Here is a 5,497-nt window from a genome sequence, read left to right as displayed (position 1 = left end):
AGGACTAGACAACTGTGTTTAAGTGACTTGCTCAGGGTCCCACAGCCAGGAAGAGTATGAGACCAGATTTATATATTTTGTAAACTTTGAAGTCCTATGCAAATGTAGGCTATTATTATTCCACAAACTTGATTATATATCCCTGCATTCCAAACCCAGATTTGAGCCTTTTAAAAACAGAGAAATATTATATAATATTCCCTCTATAGTTTTCTGTCCCAAGAACTTAGAACTGTGCCTGGCTTTAATAAATGCTAATTTTAAATAAATTTTTGATATTTAAAAATAAATGCTTTTAATAAATGTTAATTGACTTACTGGTTCATTCGGGGTTAAATGTTTTAGGTCAGATGATCTAGCTGGCTGAGAACAGTTAATAGTAGCTCTAATCCAAATTTTTTTGAAGTTAAAATGATCTTAAAGAAGAAAAAACATGGTACAGGAGAAATTGCTGGGCTGGAGTCAGAAGCTGGATTCAAATGCTAGTTTTGCCACTTACTAGCTATGTGATCTTAGGTAAGTCTCTTCCTTCTGAGCCTTGGTTTCATCATATATTAAAAAGGGGATTGGACTAGATGTTTTCTAAGGGTTCTTCATACTCTAAATATGTGATTCTATGACCAGATATCTCTAAGGTTCTTTGATTCTTTTGACAAAAAATCCATGCCCCCTTCATCTAAAAGCTACAAATTAATCTATCAATTTTTTTCTGAGGAAGCACTTTAAAATGACTAGGCTGATTATTTCAATTCAGTTGCCATGGTAATAGTTACCAGAGTGTGCAAAGGTGGATGGTGAGGATGTTGCAGCCTGAAAATAATGATGTTTTCATGCTTTAACTACCAGTAATTTTGGTTGTGCAAGCACTCTTTCTAGTGATGCTCATTCCCTTTGACATGCAAAAGAAATGGGTTCTAATATGTACCTGTGTAGCCTGGTCAGGTCTTGAGTTTGAGTGCATATCAACATACAGTGATCTCAACATTCTGGAGATCTGATTAAACTGACCTATGTAAATGTATGATCGGTACAGTTCTGAAATCTTGGATTTCTAAGTAGGAAAAGAGAACTTTGAGGAAGTGGGGTGGGGGGAATCAGAGTTTGGATGTGAGACTGTGTATCAATGGTTAGATAACCAAAAAGTTTGAAGACCAAAAAGAGGGTAGCTCATTTTCATTTCAAAAAGATCTAATGGTTAGAAAGCTTTTCCTTATATTGAATTGGAAGCTGCCTTCCTATTACTTCTCCCTCTTGTCCTATCTCGGTACCCAATAGAGCTACACAGAATAAGCAGAACTCTAATTAATTTGGAGGTTGCGTAAAGGTAGGGGATATATACTTTCTTCCCACATTAATGCCATCACTTTTCTTCACTTGAAGTTCTTCTAGCCCAATCTTCCCTTCCTCCCACCACAAAGGAGAAATATTCTCGCTGTGGGCATACTGCACTTCGAATACAATTTTTCCTCTTGATTCCCCACCACCTATTTTTCTCCAGACTAAAAATGTCTGCTGATGACACTTAGAATAAGCATTTTTGCTTGTTTGTTTGTTTTAGATGATGGTCTCCCAAGTACCCATTATATAAGTTGGCTCTGAGTCCTCTCACCATCTTGGACATCTTCCTTTGGACATACTTCAGGTTTCTCAGTGTGCCTTTTAAAATGTGGGGCTCCAGGGCATCTAGATGGCTCAATAGATAGACACCCCGTCTGGAGACAGGAGGTCCTGGGTTCAAAAATGATCATAAACACTTCCTAGCTGTGTGACCATGGCAAGTCACTTTAACTCAATTGCCTGATTCTTACTGCTCTTCTGCCTTGGAACTGATATTTAGGATCGATTCTAAGACAGAAAGAGTTTATTTAAAAAAGTAAAATAAAAAATGGGGTCCAGTATGGAACACAAGATACTGTGATTGTTACTCTGGCTCCCCCATGGAGGAGATTACAAAGTGGCTCAACAGTTAGAACAATTTGGTTTTAGAGAGGTATTAGAAAAAAAGCAAAAGCTTTTGGAGTTAGAAGATATGGGTTCAGATTTGACTTTTGTCACCTACATTAACCTCTTTGGAACCAATTTCCTCAGGGAAATGGCAAGATTTGGAGTCCATGATCTCCAAGGTCCCTTCTGTGTCAAAATCTGTGAACCTACAAACTGAATATGTCAGTTAATGGGATATACAAAAGGGAGTGGACTGAATTTGAGTGGAAAGAGGCTTCCTGGAGGAGGTGAATTTTGATCTGAGTCTTAAAGGAAGCGATTATATTCTTCTGTCTCCTGAAATAGATTTATATGTCATTGCAGTATGGTAGATACATATAACAGTGCTGTGATCATTGGCTATAATGATAGTAGCTAGTTTCAGATTTGCAAAGCACCTTAGATATGATTCTTATGACAACTCTTAGAGGCAGATACAACAATTATTTCCATTTTATGGATGAGAGAACCAAGGAAAGGAGAACATACATAATTTACCCAGGGCCTTATAGCCAGTAAGGATCTTTCTGTTTCCAACTACACAGTCTATCCACTAAGTTGATTATACTTGAGGCAAAGCATTGCTGACTAAGGCAAATAGAAATGGGACCATTATTATACACAAGAATCCCTGTAGGCACATATTGACTTAGAAAACCACATGTTGACATTATTTATGTTTTATTGTGTTTTAAAATTTTTGTTAGATATTTCTTAATTATATTTTAATATAGTTCAGATTATGCTTGGGAATTTTACCAAAAGTCTGTTTCTCATCTCTGTGATAAGGCGGTTGGACCACTATAGAAAACCTCTTCAGTGTCAGATCTTTCTCTGTGATGTCTGAATCCTGCAACTCTCCCTGAGGAGGTAACTTGGCTATGGAAGACCCTGAACCTCCATCCATTTTGATCCTACAGGACTCACTCAGGGTTTACCCCCTGTATATGATATGGAAGGTTCTTGGGATGAGGTAGATGATGTCCTAATTAAGTTGTAGCTTTGATTTTTAGCTTTGGGTTGTCTCCTCATGGCAGCTAGGCGGCACAGTGGATAGAGTGCTGAGCCTGGAGTCAAGAAGATTCATCTTTCTGAGTTCAAATATAATCTCACATATTTTCTAGCTGGTGACTCTGGGCAGGTTATTTAACCTTATTTTCCTCAGTTTCCTCATCTCTCAAATGAGCTGGAGAAGGAAATGGCAAACCATTCCATTACCTTTGCCAAGAAAACCCCCAAATGGAGTCACAAAGAATTGGACTTGAATGAAAATGACTGAGCAAGTCAAAGGGTATGGCTCTTCAAAAAGCCATTAGAGAATATTGCCTATGGAGAGTTGCTGTTGGCACAATTCACCTTTCTTGAAGACCTCCTGACTGCTGCTCCCTCAGTTTAGCTCCCTGCTTTGCTATCCCATTGGATTCCCTTATTTTCATCCAGATAGCCAACCATGGCCTTGTTTGTTGCTCTCTTGATCCACCTTTGTTTCCCATCTGCCATTTCTTCTCTTCTACTCTCTAGATTATTGTGTTTGTGTCTCTATCTCCAACTTATTATTCTGAAAACGAATCTTTAAGCTTCACCACACTGCCGTAGGGGTATGACACTGAATAAGGTTAAGAACCCCTTGCTTAGACCTGGCCCTTGGGGCTTGATTCTTAACTGTAACTCAGATCCTATTTAAGCCTTATAGAAACATTTCCATTCTCTAACATGTTTCTCATTGTCCTAGAACTGCAACATCCCTTAAATAAAGGTCTGGCACTGATTTAGGGCTAATTTTATGTCAAATAGTGTTTTGGAAAATTTGTTTATGGGGATCTGCTACTTAATCTGAAAAATGTATTCTAGATTTAACATGTCCTTCAGAGTGAATGGCAAGTTGCTTAATTATTTCTAATTAGGAACACTCATTACAAGACCAAAATGAAACCCATGCTATGACCTAAATTAAATGTTAATTTGGCTAAGGTTCAGTCTAGAGAAAATTTAGATCTATTATTGTTTTGGCTGAATAATTTTAGAATGTGTATAATTTAATTTATTTTTTTCTAACTATTCTATGAGATATTACTCTGGGGGAAAAAGCTTAAAGTTCTCAGATTAGTTTTTCAAAAAAGGAAAAAAAATGAATATGTGGAGAGGAGTAAATGAGCTGACTTATACTTGTCTAATAGGAGTGATTATGCTCATTCGTGCAATGTAACCCTATTTTCCTGCTATTTCCCCCAAGTTGGAAGTTTCTTTTTCACTGGGATGCTAAAGATTAGTAGCCCCTGGACTACCTTAGAAGACCTGAGCTGGTAGTATGACAGGCATATAACAGTCTTCCTCAGCTCTTAAAAAGTCTTTCTAGGAATAAGGGTGATAACTTGCTTCCCTTATGTAATAAGTTTCCCCTAGCCTCATCCTTCCATTTTAGGCACTGTGATGGACAGCTCTGATCAGACTACTCTCCTATTAGTTAAGGTTTGAGGTTGGAATGAAGTGAAACACTCATCAGTCATTTGGTGGTCAACAAAAAAAGATCTACATAAGCCAAAGCATAGAAAGGATATTTGACATAGAGATCGTAACACTTAATATGGATAGATTTGGGCCCCTTTCTTGCCTCCATATGAACCTGTCTGGTCAGCAAGATAGGATGTACTGACCTGAGGTTGTTCAAGTTTGAAGGGATCTATTCCATGTGGATGGGCTTTCATGTGCCCTTAAGTGACCAACAAACTGAGTTAGTATTATCAGAGACCACGAGGAAGCTGCTGTAAGATCCAGAAACACTTTGTTGCCCTTTAAGGAAAAGTCAGCCTACCTCATATGTATGTGAGGGGTTGGAAGAGGGGAGAACCCTGGTAGATAGTAATTCTTTCGTAGGTACCTGTATGAGATTGGCCAGGGTGAAAAGGATACTACCAGTATTCCTTCATCTGGATGCCTCTGACAGGTGCATCAAGCCAGTTCAGTGATGGAGAGGAGGCTTGAGGACAAGAACACTTACAAGGAGCTATTATAATATAATTCTATGGCTGATGGGAACAGACTCCAGGTCTGCTGATTTCTACCTTTTCATGTGTTTCTTTCAATAAATATTTCTATCTTTATAAGATACTTGTTTGAATTACTTCTAGAGACTTGTAATTCTTATTTGAACATCCATTGATTGAACACTTAGACTAACACACTCTTCCGTCCTCCCCAATTACTTAACTCTTGATTAACTTTTTTCTTAAATTTAAACATTTATTAATATTCATTTTTAACATGGTTACATGATTCATGCTCCTACTTTCCGCTTCGCCCCCCACAGTCCCCCCACCCATGGCCGATGCATATTTCCACTAGTTTTGTCATGTGTCCTTGATCAAGACCAATTTCCAAATTGTTGGTAGTTGCATTGGTGTGGTAGTTTCGAGTCCACACCCTCAATCATGTCCACCCTGACCCATGCGTTCAAGCAGTTGTTTTTCTTATATGTTTCCTCTCCTGCAGTCCTTCCTCTGAATGTGGGTAGCAT

The sequence above is a fragment of the Gracilinanus agilis genome, chromosome 5 (genome assembly GCF_016433145.1).
Source record: "Gracilinanus agilis isolate LMUSP501 chromosome 5, AgileGrace, whole genome shotgun sequence".
Classification (NCBI taxonomy): Eukaryota; Metazoa; Chordata; class Mammalia; order Didelphimorphia; family Didelphidae; genus Gracilinanus; species Gracilinanus agilis.
Note: the sequence above shows the minus strand (reverse complement) of the source record.